Below are 14,096 nucleotides of genomic sequence, written 5' to 3'. Positions count from 1 at the left end.
CATCATTAACATGGTTGTAATCAAAATGAACTTTGGAATACTAAGACTTGTTATACCTCTCTTGACTGCCTCTGATGTAAGTTTTCTGATGAGAGCTTGCATTAGCTCTTCTCCTGCAACGTGTATTGTCATGGGAGGATGGTGATGTTTTCGCATCATTCTCTTTCCTCAACGGTTTCAACAATGTCTTGAAAGCTTCTGACACATTTAATCACTCTCCTTCAGTGTATCCCAAACCTGTGAATCAAGCTCTTTGTACAACCTCTAATGGATAAGTCATCACTTGGACATTAACACCAAGTCCTCCTCCTTTATACCCCATCTTGGTAACGAGTCTCATGCCAGTTCCTAAAATAGGTACATCCACATTTCCAATAGAAATGACATCATGTGAAAATGAAACTGAAGAATGATCAACACTGTTTACCTCAGTTGTCAATTCTGAAACAGGTGATGATGACATCGCTAAGCGTTTGTTGCGGTTCAATTCTTCCAAGGCCACTTTTGTGGATCATAGCTGAATCTGCAATATCTGCTTCTCCTCTTTCTCTTCTCATAGGAATCTCCTCAATTCAATATTCTCTTCTTAAGGGCTCTAACTGATCTCATCATTTGAATTACGAGAAGATGAATGTACACTCAGGGAGGTAGATGGAGCATCGTCCTTTCCTCTTCCTTTCTCTCGTTCCACTCTTGGAATTTTATTCTCATAAGATTCATACATTATGTCTGGACCATTTTGACATCTTGAGGCAGGCCTTGTACATATATTTGTCATCCTCCATTTTCCTTCTAGCTGCAAGTTCAATATTTCACACTCGTAATTCACATCAGCGAGAAGAGTGCTCTAATACCAAACTTGATCTTGTTCTCTTCAACTACCGGAATTATCCAAGATATTTTACTTTGGTGATGTTAGCAAAATTTCATTCAAAAGATCATTAAAAGCCACACGCCCATACTATAAAGAAAATGAATGTTAACGACAACCATCAAATCATGAACACAAACACATTGATAATGGAGTTCACCCAGTGTGAGTTATGTCTCTGGGCCCTGGTGTCAAGAGTGGGGAGGTCGCTTCATTAATGTTGCAAGATGATGATGAGTACATAGTACATTCTTTTTCATTTCAAGGATGAATTCGCTCAACCAGAGTGGCTTGTCTCTCGACGAGACATTCTTAGGAGCTCTCACTCATATGGGAATATTCCCTCAACAAGAGTGGCATGTCTCTCCATGAGACGTTCTCCCTGGAGGAACTCTCACTCAAATGGGTCTTCCTTCAACATGACAAGCTAATAGCTTCTCACAAGATGTGGTATACAAGTATCCCTCAATGTAATGGTAATCAGGGATCTCAACAATAAGAACACCATGTCATCAAATCAAAAGGAAGCATCACATAACTACATCATAGACCTCCACTTTTGAGGATGACCAAACAATGCAAACCTCAGCTAGTGAAATGAACACCACCATTGAATTCGTGGCACGAAATCGTGTTAGACGACTATAAACTTTTCCCATTTGTTACATCGTAAAATTATGGACCCTCGGGCATCTTGAAGATTCCCCCAAAGATTCCTTTTGAGCTATTCTGAAACCATCTGGCCCTCAAGGGAATATTTTTAGCATCTTTTGAGCTATTCTGAAACCACTTGTGAATTTAAGCGTGTCTGGAGCCAGCTGGACCATTCCTTCCCACTGATGAGCTTCTAGTCCTCTGAAAGTATGAATATAATTTGCAACTACTATGTACATTTTCTTCACCGCAAGTGTCCTAACATGTCAAGTTTCCTTCTCCTTCACCCTTGTCTTTTAGAGCCATAAGTGATGAACCGACATCTACATCCCCGCAAACTTGTAATACATATTTGCAAATTACATGCTTAATTACATGACCAATCATGACCCAAGCATCCCCATACTTTCCAATATTTTATAAGACACAATCTTTGTTCTATTTTATGTCAAAATATAAATCAATACTGCAGCTACCAATAAAAGGACAAAACATCATTGTTGCTTTAATAAGCGATGGAAAACACCTCATCACTTTCATAATTTAAATCAAAAAACATGATTTATAAAGTTTAGCCATGACAAGCTACTAAATCTACAAAAAACATCTCTTACTGAGCAAAGTGAACCACCATGATTGTGGCAGATTCACTTGATGAACATTTTCACCTACTAGTTTCTGCATGGATGCTTTGTCCTTGAGACGTTGATTTGGATGGAGTCTCCAACATGTGGCTCTTTGATGTCCACCTATGTTGCAATGACTACAAAAGGTATCCTTCCTCCATACCTACTTTACCTTCTTCCTTCCCTAACATGGAGAAGGCCTTTCATGCCTCATCCTTTGTCTTGCTGCCATTCTCTTCCAACACTTAGCAATCACATGGGTATGTAAACCACAAAAACTACATGTTTTTCTATGACATGATTTATGTTCATCATTAACATGCTTGTAATCAAAATGAACTTTGGACTACTGAGACTTGTTATACCTCTCTTGACTATCTTTGATGCAATTATAGTGATGAGATCTTGCCTTAGCTCTTTTGCTACAATGTTTACTGTCATGGGAAGATGGTGATGTGTTCCCATCATTCTCTTTCCTCGATGGTCTCAACAATGTCTTCGAAGCTTCTGAAATTGTTGAGCAATTCCCCTCATTGTATCCCAAACCTACAAATCGAGGTCTTTGTACAATCTCCAATGGTTGAGTCATCGCTTAGCCATTAATACCATGTCCTACTCCTTTATACCCCATCTTGGTAAGGAGTTTCATGCTAGATCCTGAAATGGGTACCTCCATATTTCCAATAGAAATAACATCATGTGAAAATGAAACTGAAGAATGATCAACATTGTTTACCTCAACTATTGATTCTAAAATAGGTGATGATGGCTTTGCTAAGCCTTCGTTGCGCTTCAATTCTTCCAAGGCTTCTATGGATCGTAGTTGAAGCTGCAATCTTTGCTTTTCCTCTTTCTCTTTTCATAGGAGTCTCCTCAATTCAAATTTCTCTACTTGAAGTATTTGACTGATCTTCTAATCTGGACGACGGGAAGATGAATTTACACTCGAGGGGGTACATGGAGCATCACCCTCCTCTATTTCTTTCTCCCATTCCTCTCTTGCCATTTTCTTCTCATAAACTTCATACATTATGTCCACCATTTTTTAAATCCTTAAGAAGGCCTCATACATATATCTGTCATCCTCCATTTTCCTTGTAGATGCACGTTGAATCTTTGAAACTCGCAATTCACATCAACGAGATGACTTCTCTGGTACCAAACCTAATCCAGTTCTTTTCAACTACCGAAATTATCCAAGATATTTTACTTTTGTGATGTTAGAATAATTGAATTCAAAAGAGCATGAAAAGCCACATGTGCATAACGTAAAGAACATGAAACATAACGACAACTATCAAATCATGAACACAAACACATTGATAATAGAGTTCACCCAGTGTGGGTTACGTCTCGAGGCATTGGTGTTAAGAGTGAGGAGGCCACTCCATTAATGTTGTAAGATGATGATTACATATTACATCCATTTTCATTACAAGGATTGATACCCTCAACTAGAGTATCTTGTCTTTCCATGAAATGTTCTCAAGAACCCTCACTCATATGGGAAAATTCCATAAAAAAAAAGTGGCATGTCTCTCCATGAGACATTCTCCCTGTAAGAACTCTCACTCAAATGGGTCTTCCTTCAACATGAAAAGCTAATAAATTCTCACAATATGTGGCATACAGGTATTCCTCAACGTAATGTTAATCAAGGATCTCAACAATAAAACCATCATTTCATCAAATCAAAAGAAAGCATGACATAACTGCAACATATACCACCACTTTGAGCATGGTCGAAAAATGCAAATCTCAAATATTAAAATAGACACCATTGCCAAATTCATGGCATGAAATTGTGTCAAACGACTATGAACTTTTCCCATTTCTTACACTGTCAAATTCTGGACCCTTAGGCATCTCGAATATTCCCCCAAAGATTCCTTTCTAAAGATTGCCGAAAAATCCACTACTTAGACAAGATTCTAAGCACACCATTGTGCTCCCTGTGAAATTGTATGAAAAATGACTATAAAGTCAACATCATTATGATACTGACAGAAATCAGCCTCTAAGGGAATCTTTAAGATTCCACAAGATTCTCCAAAGATTCTTTGCTACTAGACACCTGCATTTCTACTTCTCATATGGAGATTTTGAATACATGGTTGGACTCCTGGTGAGAAAACATGCAAAAATTTCTATAAGCTTGACAAATCATGTCACTGGCATCTCTGGCCCTCAAGGGAATCTTTTCAGCATCCTAAGATTCTCCACATTCAGGGTTCCACACCCTTTTCCCGCTCATGGTTCCGGTGGGCATGGTTCCACCTTCAGGGTTCCGCCTTCGCTCTATTGCACTCTGCCTGATCGAATGAATAACAGGGTTTTTATATGTGGGCACCAATGAAGATTTCAACGTGAGCTCATTTTGCCTATTGGAAAAGGTCAAATTTGGGTTGGCGGTGGTTGCCTGTTCAAACCTTCGCGTTATTTGTTTTGGTATGACTTAGTTTCCCAACTGGCACATGGTTATGCCATGTGATGGTGGCAATTAAAGCTTGGCGCAGTGGCTTTCGGTGGTTAGAAATTTGTACTGCGAGGTTTAAATTATGTGAACATTTGAATATGTGTATTTTCTTTTTAGTTGGAGTTTATAGATATATTTGGGGCTGCCTGGCAGGGGCTGGACCAAGTGGGCTAGATGGGTTTGAACCCCAGTATTGCCGACATTGACTTTGGTTCATGGGCATGGTTCGCGGCACGTGGCCTCGACCCAACCACTATATACGTAATGTGGAGAGGGGTGGCAGGGTGGCATCTTGCCCCTCATTAATACATTTTTTTAGTTTTTCACTAACCAACTATATATTTTTTATTTTTCCAAATTTAATGGTTCTTAGACAAATTAATCGTATGACAATTTTTACCATTCATTTTCCTGATTGTGCATGCTGGGTCTCGTCCAATTTGTTGCCTCGTTAAGCCTACCACTTGTCCACTTTGACCAAAACTTTCACTAGCCATAACTTGACCATACGAACTTAATTTTACTGTCGTTTTCACAGTTGGAATCAAGTAAACGGGCACTACAATTGGGTTTTGGTTGCACTTCAATATGAAGACTTTTATTTTTGAGTTATTCTAAAGCCACTTATGAATCTGAGCGTGTCTGAAGCCACCTTGATCAGATAGTGTTATTTGACTACGTCCCCGACAATGACACCAAAATGTCGGAAAAATTAATTGCTTAATAAAAACAACTAATTACCTAGACATTCATTATCAACCCAAAGAACATATTTTTATTTCAAGAAAATTAACAAACTATATGCAAGAAGCTACCAACAACTAATACTGATTCTACATGATTGTTCTAAACTAGCAAGCTCATTCAGCAAAAAATAAAACGTAAGACTTAAATGACAATGCTAAATTTAAAAAGCAGAAAGTAAATGACAAGAGAAATAATTATGTTAATCACATGAATTGAATTAATACTAAATTAAATCACACCTTCTTGAATTGGAAATTTAACCTATTGCACCCAACATAATTCAAAATCTAATGTAAAGCATTAAATTAATAGAAATATAGAAATTGCAAGAAACAACAAATCTAGAAAATGTAGCAAACAACAAATTAGTTGATTAAAAAGTAACTTTAAGGAAGAACAATTAAAATTCAAAGAAACAACAATTAATTAAAAAGGAACATCACACAACTAAACTACTTTACATGTTCAAGACAACACCTCATCCAGGAAGTGGGCCTAAACCACCAGGAGTTAGTTCTGCCTTGAAGAATAATTCAAATAAAATTGCAAATAACATATGAAAATTTTAATAAATGGCTTCCTTCACTAGGAGATCTTAAAAACAATTACAACCAGAACAAAGTTCCTAACTGTTCCTCAAATTCAACAATTTTCCATCATCCCCCTTTCTGATTTCTATCTTCATTTAAAAACACAGAGCGAAAAAGGAAAATCACAACTAAATTGAACATCATGATTTATGATTAGATTACAAAATTATTTTCGTTAAAATAATAGATCAAACAACAAGATCATATTTGGAAGATCTCTCCATCATTAATCAGCTGGAACAAGTTGAATTTGGTTTTATACTTGGGGAAAATTTAGGAAACAACCGCAACAAAAATATGGGAAAATTGTCCTTAAAGAACAATGAGTTTCTCTCAATTAAGATTGAATTTTGTAAAATTGGAAAGTAGCAATCTAAATTGGTTTGTTCTACACAAAGCCCATGTCGTGAAAGTTCTATATTCGTCCTCGTTTTCCTGTAATCCAATGCAAAGTCATCACTTCTTATCCAACAAATTTCTAGGTTGGAATGTGTGACCATGAGTTGGAGCTCAAATTTGCAATCTAGATGAGAACTTGGTGGGTTAAATCGTGAGTGCACTTTTAACGACCCTCTTCATAAACCATCATTAGAAAAATTATGCATAATAAGCTTCAATTTATTAAAAATAAAGGAGAACAAACATTGCTTATCCACAATATCATAAATAATTATGAAATAGAATTATATGATCAATTATGATAAATAGAATAATAAAAGATCCGTAGAAATGGATGAAATAGATGTCAAGAAATGATAATTATAATGACAAATTAGTGGCCCAACATTGATCGCCAAGGGAAAAAACCTTCAAGAGGAAAGTCATGGGAAGGATGAAAATGAATAAATCCACTACAAAGAATATCATCACTTGGAAAAATACCTTATATATAGCGTCAACAAGGTATGACACCTTCAAAAATTCATAGTAGAATGAAATGCTATTATTATGACAAGCTTGGGAATCATTCTAGGTATTGTTTTATAATAAAGTATCATGAATCGAAACATAGAAGTAGAAGGAATAAAAGTCATTTTGCTAAACGAGGAAAAGCTATGAATAATGATTTTAAATTATTTGTTTCAAATGATGCACTATTTGTTGACATTGATGATTCAAATTCATTGTTCGTAGACTCTAGAGCCTTTATTCACATGTCATGTAATAAACATTGGTTTCAAAACCTCCATGAACTAAATAATTGTGCAAACATATATCTTAGAGATGATCGTCCACACCAAATTAAAGGGTATGGTGATGTGCCTATAAAATTACCAAATGGAAGTGTTAAACATATTCATAATGTGATGTATATACTTGGCATTAAGAAGAATTTAATCTCTATTTCTTCCATAAGAGATTAAAATTTGAAGGTAGAGTTTGTGAAGTCACATTGTTTGGTGAAAGACATGCATGATCACTTCAAAGTTGTTGCTACAAGTGTGATAGTTTGAGGCTTATATAAGCTTGTTGTGACAAGCAAAAGTCATCAAGCATTGGCATCTTCTACTATGATAGAGAAATATCTTTGGCGCCAAAGATATGGCCACCTCAATTATCATGATTTATTCCTATTTTAAAAACAAAAAAAGTTAAGGGACCCCATTGTTAAATAATGAATATTTTGCGTGTGAAGGATACACGTTAGGGAAAATTCATAGGGAGGAATTCCCTACTAATACATATAGAAGAAAAAGGGATATTTTGGAGCTTATGCATATATATGTGTGTGGGCCTATGCATATTAGATCATTAGGAGGAGCATATTTTTTTTTATCTTAATTGATGATTGCATAAAATATACATGGGTTTACTTTATGAGAAAAGCTAGTGTTGTATTTGAATATTTTAAACAAGTTAAAAATTTGGTCGAAAAAGAAAGAGGAAAATACATCAAAATCCTTTGATATGATCAAGCGGGAGAATACAAATTGCGAGATTTTTTCAAGTACTGCAAAGACCATGGAATCATATAACAATTAACAGTGCCACATTCTCCACAATAGAATGGCGTAGCTAAAAGGAAGAACATGACCTTGATGGAATGTGTGAGGAGTATGATGAAAGTTAAAAATATTTCTAATGCTTTTTAGGTTGAATCTATTAATATTGTTGTCTATTTAAAAAATAGAAGTCCAACAAAAATTTTGAATCATAAGACTCCATTTGAAGCTCTTCATTGATATAAACCAAAAATAAACCATTTGAGAGTATTTGGAAGCAAAGTTTTTTCTCATGTTCCAAAAGAGGATAGGAGGAAACTTGATGCCAAAGCCATCAAGTGTATATTTATTGGTTACTATTCTGATCATAATGCATATAAATTTTTTTTTCTCTCTTCACATAAAGTCTTTGCAAGTAGAGATGTTTTATTTCATGAATATGCAAATGAAGGCCACAGGGATGACAGCTATGATGTATGACATATTCCTCATGAGCATGATGACTCCAAAGAATAAGTTGAAGAAAAAGAAGAGAAGAAACAATAAGGTGAATCCAGTGATATGGACACCTCAACTAGTGAAAGCACACCCAAAGAAGAATATGGGTGACCACAAAGCAGAAGATGTAACGAGAGTAGTGAACTCCCAAGAAGATCAGCATGCCAAATTCAGCCTCTTGTAAGGAATAAATAGCATGCCTTGATTACTAATGTGTTTAATGCCGTATAACCCTTGACTTTTAAAGAATCTAAGGAGCACGTGGAATGGAGAAATACAATGAAGGAAGATTATGATTCAATAATAAAAAATGATACTTGGGAATTAACTGAATTTTTTAAAAATAAAATACCCATATGATGAAAATTGTTGTTCAAATCAAAATTTTAAGTTGATGGGAGTGTGGATAAATATAGAGATAGATTGGTTGCTAAAGGATATTGAAAAAAATAGGGAATCGATTGTGATGAAATCTTTGCACCAGTAGCTAAGTTAAATACAATTACATTTTTGATTGCTTCAGCTACAAACCATAAACAAAAAATTCATCATTTGGATGTTAAATCTTCCTTCTTGAATGGGGAATTGAAAGAAGATGTATATCTTACTCATCCAGAAGGATTTGTTAAAAAGGGACAAGAACATCTAGTTTGTAAATTAAAGAAAACATTAAATGTAGGTTTTGAACCTCGTACAGAAATTACCTACATACGAATTCTAAAACATAGAAAATAAACAATGTGAGAGCATAACACATAAAACACATATACACAGATATTTTCCCCTGGATCCCAAAACCGGGACTACCATCTTGATTTTTCATTATGTTCCTTTCAATGTTACAATACATATTTATACATGTCGAAGAATCCAATACAATGGACCAAAAACCATCACATCCAAAACCATGGACCGAAAACCATCGCGTCCAAAACCATGTGCAAAAAACATGCACAAAACCATAGGTAGGTCCGCCCAACCTAATATAGGGTCCAAAACCAAAATTTTCCGGGGCGCTACCCCGGACCCCATAGAGTGGGGTTACCTACACCCCTCAAACCCCCTGTGACTCCCACCTCTACGCAATCGGCACAACGAAGGGGGGACTCTGCCCCCCTTCTAACTCCCTGGTTAACTACGTGGGCTAGTCATGGAAATAATATAACACAACCAAACATTCTCCCACTTGTTGTTTTCTTTCCACAAGGGGCCACATGAGAGCTTAGTCATTTATCCAGCTCTGTAATGCCCATTGTTTCTCTACACCAAGAGAATTTCTCAGAGCTCACAGATTTTGTCAATGCATATGCAGTATTCTTCAAAGTGTCCACCTTTACCAGCAACACCTTTTTGATTGTATTGGGACCACTTAGACTCCTATATATAGAAAGGAGGTATTTTCATTTGTATCATCCAAGAATTGTTCATTTATGTAATGTAAAGGAGGTTGCCCCCTCGAAGAGGCTGAATTCTAAGGCGTTTATCTTTCTTTTCTATCTTTTCTTGAGCTGGTTTCATAACATTTGGTATCAGAGCTTTGGATTCTAGGGTTTTGCTACTCCAAACAGGTCATCGTGGCATTTTCTCTATAACGTTTTTTCTGTGACGTTTCAGACGTCGCAAAAAAAAACCCGTTTGAGAAGAATTGGTGCTGAACCTTGGTTCCAAATTTCAGAGATTTTCGCGCGATATTTTCGGAGATATGATCTAAGGAAGTTGGCCTTTTTGCAGACTCCTGAATTACATTCAAAACAGGTGACCTAGGGAAAATCGTCATAACTCTCTCTCTGAGGATCGGATTGAAATTTCGTAAGAAGGTACAGAAAGAGGACGGACTGTAGTTTCGTGTATGTGTGTTTTAGATTCAGAGGTTGAAACAGTGGCTCGTGGCACGTCGTACAAGTTCGCTCTACTGAACCAGTCTAAAAGCAAGTCACGGTGGGAGATTTCACATAACTCTTCCTTGGAGAATCCAATTTGGCTCAGACTTGTGGCATTGGAAAGAGGACGCAGAAGGCTACTGCAGGTAGAAATTTCAAAACTGGATGATTCGAAATTACAGAGACACATCAGATTCAATATCAGGCTTCTATAAAGTGAAAAAAAGGTGTGTAGTTTTTTTTTAAATTTTTGTGTAAGCTTGGTTTAACGGAATTCAAAGGGCATAGTAAAGAATTATTATCGGTAACTGATGCCCCGAGGAAAGAAAATGCAAACACCTAGTAAGGAACCTGAAATCTCTAGCATGACTCATGAAGAAGAAGAAGAAATGCTACGTGATATATCAAAATTACAAGAACAAGTGCAACAAATGTCACGCTCACAAAAGCTAACAGAAGCTAAGATAAGTGGCATGGAATCTAAGATAAAGGGCATGGAAGCTAAGATGGATGATTCAAAGACAGATTTGAAGAGAGACATGGCAGATTTGAAGATAGATTTGAAGACAGATTTGAAGAGAGACATGGCAGATTTGAAGATAGATTTGAAGACAGATATGGAAGAATTGAAGAAGTTGCTACAAGAAAGTGTCACTAATGGTGAAAAGGTAGTAAAGGAAACTCATGATGAGAACAAAAGAAATGTTAATCATGATACCATAGATGCTAATGTTGGATCGAAGACTCACCATGTTCCAAAAATCGATATGAGGAAGTTTGATGGCAAGGATCCCGCCACATGGATATTACAGATGGAGCAATTCTTCGATCTCAATAATGTGCAAAACACACAAAAGGTACGTATGGCAACTTTATATTTGGAACCAAATCAGTTTGTATGGTATCAATGGCTTTGTTCTCGTAAACAATTTATCACTTGGGCAATTTTTACGGAAGAATTGATAGCACATTATGAGGATACAAAAAGCAACACTTTTTTTAGCCAATTGATGAGTCTCAAACAAAAGGGTTCAATAATGGAGCACATTGAGGAGTTCCAAAAATTGAACATAAGGATAAAAGATATTCCAGAGGAGCATAGGATTGATGTGTTCATAGGGTCTTTAAAGGATAATATCCAACATGATGTGCGCCTTTGGGAACCTGATTCATTAGAGAAGGCATTCAGGTTAGCAAGAAAAATGGAAAGCAAAATTATGGCAACTAGGAAGCATACCATTCACAACTATAAAGATGGAAGTGTTGTTGCCCATAGTCTTCCACAACCTACAAGGTTGACACCACAACAATTGGAAGAAAAAAGAGCAAAAGGGCTTTGTTACAATTGTGATAGCAAATACACAAAAGGTCATAAGTGTGCTGAGAAGAAATTATTCTACATAGATTGTGAAGAGGAAGAAGAAAAGGAGCAAGAAAGGTCAAAAGAAGAGGATATATTCCAGGAACAAAGCCTATATGAAGAACAAATAAATCCGACCATATCTTGTAATGCATTGGCGGGAATTACCACTCCTCAAACCATCAAGATAGAAGGACAAATCAAGAAGAAAAAGGTGATAGTGTTGATTGATTCAGGAAGCACCCACAATTTTATTCATTGTAGGGTAGCAAAAGAATTGAATTGCTTCCTATATCCAGCACCAGAGTGTCAAGTGATGATTGCAAATGGAGGAACAATAAATTGCTCTGGAAAGTGCCATAATATCAAGCTATCCATGGGAGAATATGTATTGACTAGCCCAATGCTTTCCATTCCAATGGGAGGTGTTGATGTTGTACTAGGAGTCCAATGGCTACAATCCTTGGGTACAATAGCTTTTAATTTTCAAGAACTTTTCATGAAATTTTCTGTGGAAGGAAAGGAAGTTGAATTAAGGGGTATTGCAGGGAAACCAGGAAAGATAATCAGCTCTAATGGTATGACAAAGCTTCTAAAAAAGGAGCAAAGGGGTGTAATTGCACAATTATGTTCGCTAGATGTTTCCACATTAGAATCATCTATTTCTCCAGATCTCCAAAAAGTCCTGGACAATCATTCCAAGGTATTTGAGACTCCCAAAGGTCTCCCACCTATGCGTGATCATGATCATGCTATTCATCTGATTCCAGGAAGTGTTCCTCCAAACATCAGGCCGTACAGATATCCCTATGTCCAAAAAGTGAAATTGAACGTATGGTTGCAGAAATGCTAGAGGTTGGTATAATTCAACCGAGTCAAAGTTCTTTCTCTGCTCCAGTAGTATTGGTGCACAAGAAGGATGGATCATGGCGCATGTGTCTGGATTATAGGGAGCTCAACAAGCTCACTATTAAAGATAAGTTCCCCATTCCTGTCATTGATGAATTACTGGATGAATTGCATGGATCAATTTACTTCACCAAGTTGGATCTTCGTTCAGGATATCATCAAATCAGAATGAAGATTGAAGACATTCCGAAAACGACATTTAGAACTCATGAGGGTCATTATGAATTTTTGGTCATGCCTTTTGGCCTTACCAATGCACCTTCAACATTTCAAGGTTTGATGAATTCAATTTTCAAACCATTCCTTAGAAAATTTGTGTTAGTATTTTTTGATGATATACTTATCTACAGCAAGTCTTGGAAGGATCATGTTGAACATGTCGACAGGGTGCTACAACATTATATGCCAAAAGATCCAAATGTTTCTTTGGAGTCCAGGAGGTGGAATATTTGGGTCATATTGTATCTCATGAAGGAGTTAAGGTAGACCCTACCAAAATTAAAGCCATTAAGGAATGGAAAATCCCCACATCCATAAAGCATTTGCGCGGATTTCTTGGGTTGACAGGGTATTATCGCAAGTTTGTTAAGAATTATGGGAGAATAGCAGCACCTCTAACGACATTATTGAAGAAAGATGCATTTTCATGGACTCCGGAAGCAACAAAGGCCTTTGAACATCTTAAAGAGGCAATGTGCCAAGCACCGATCTTAGCTACACCGGACTTCACAAAAACCTTTATTGTGGAATGTGATGCTTCAGGAAATGGAATTGGTGCTGTTCTAATGCAAGATGAAAGACCCATTGCTTTTGAAAGTCGTCCAATCAAGGGAAAGTTTCTAAGAAAAGCTATTTATGAGAAGGAAATGTTGGCAATACTCCATGCACTTAAGAAATGGCGACCCTACCTAATGGGAAGACACTTCAAGGTAAAAACAGATCATGATAGCCTTAAATACTTTTTAGAACAAAGATTATCCTCTGAAGAGCAACAAAAGTGGGTCACAAAGATGTTGGGTTATGACTTTGAAATCATCTACAAAAAGGGGAAGCAAAATGTGGTGGCAGATGCACTCTCAAGGAAGGATGAGGATGTGGAAGCATTGTTGTGCGCTATTTCTATCATCCAACCAGATTGGATAAATGAAGCAAGGGAGGAATGGAAGAATGACGAAGAAGTGTGGGCACTTATTCGAAAGCTACAACAAGATTCCAGTACGTCTGATACATTTAGCTGGAAAAATGATTTGTTATGGTACAAAGATCGCTTATACCTCTGTAAGAATTCCCAGCTAAAACAAAAGATTCTTATGGAATTGCACACTTCTCCCTTAGGAGGGCACTCAGGATTTTTAAAAACTTACCACAGAGTTAAGAAGGAATTTTTTTGGGATGGCCTTAAATCAGATATTCAAAAGTTTGTGGCAGAATGTTTGGTTTGCCAGCAAAATAAAGTTGAAACAATTAAGACACCGGGTCTATTACAACCTTTACCCATTCCAAGCCAACGTTGGGAGGAGGTATCAATGGATTTTATCACAG

This window comes from Pinus tabuliformis, chromosome 7 (assembly GCF_031772625.1).
Source record: "Pinus tabuliformis cultivar Carrire ecotype Pingquan chromosome 7, CPIR1, whole genome shotgun sequence".
Lineage (NCBI taxonomy): Eukaryota > Viridiplantae > Streptophyta > Pinopsida > Pinales > Pinaceae > Pinus > Pinus tabuliformis.
Note: the sequence above shows the minus strand (reverse complement) of the source record.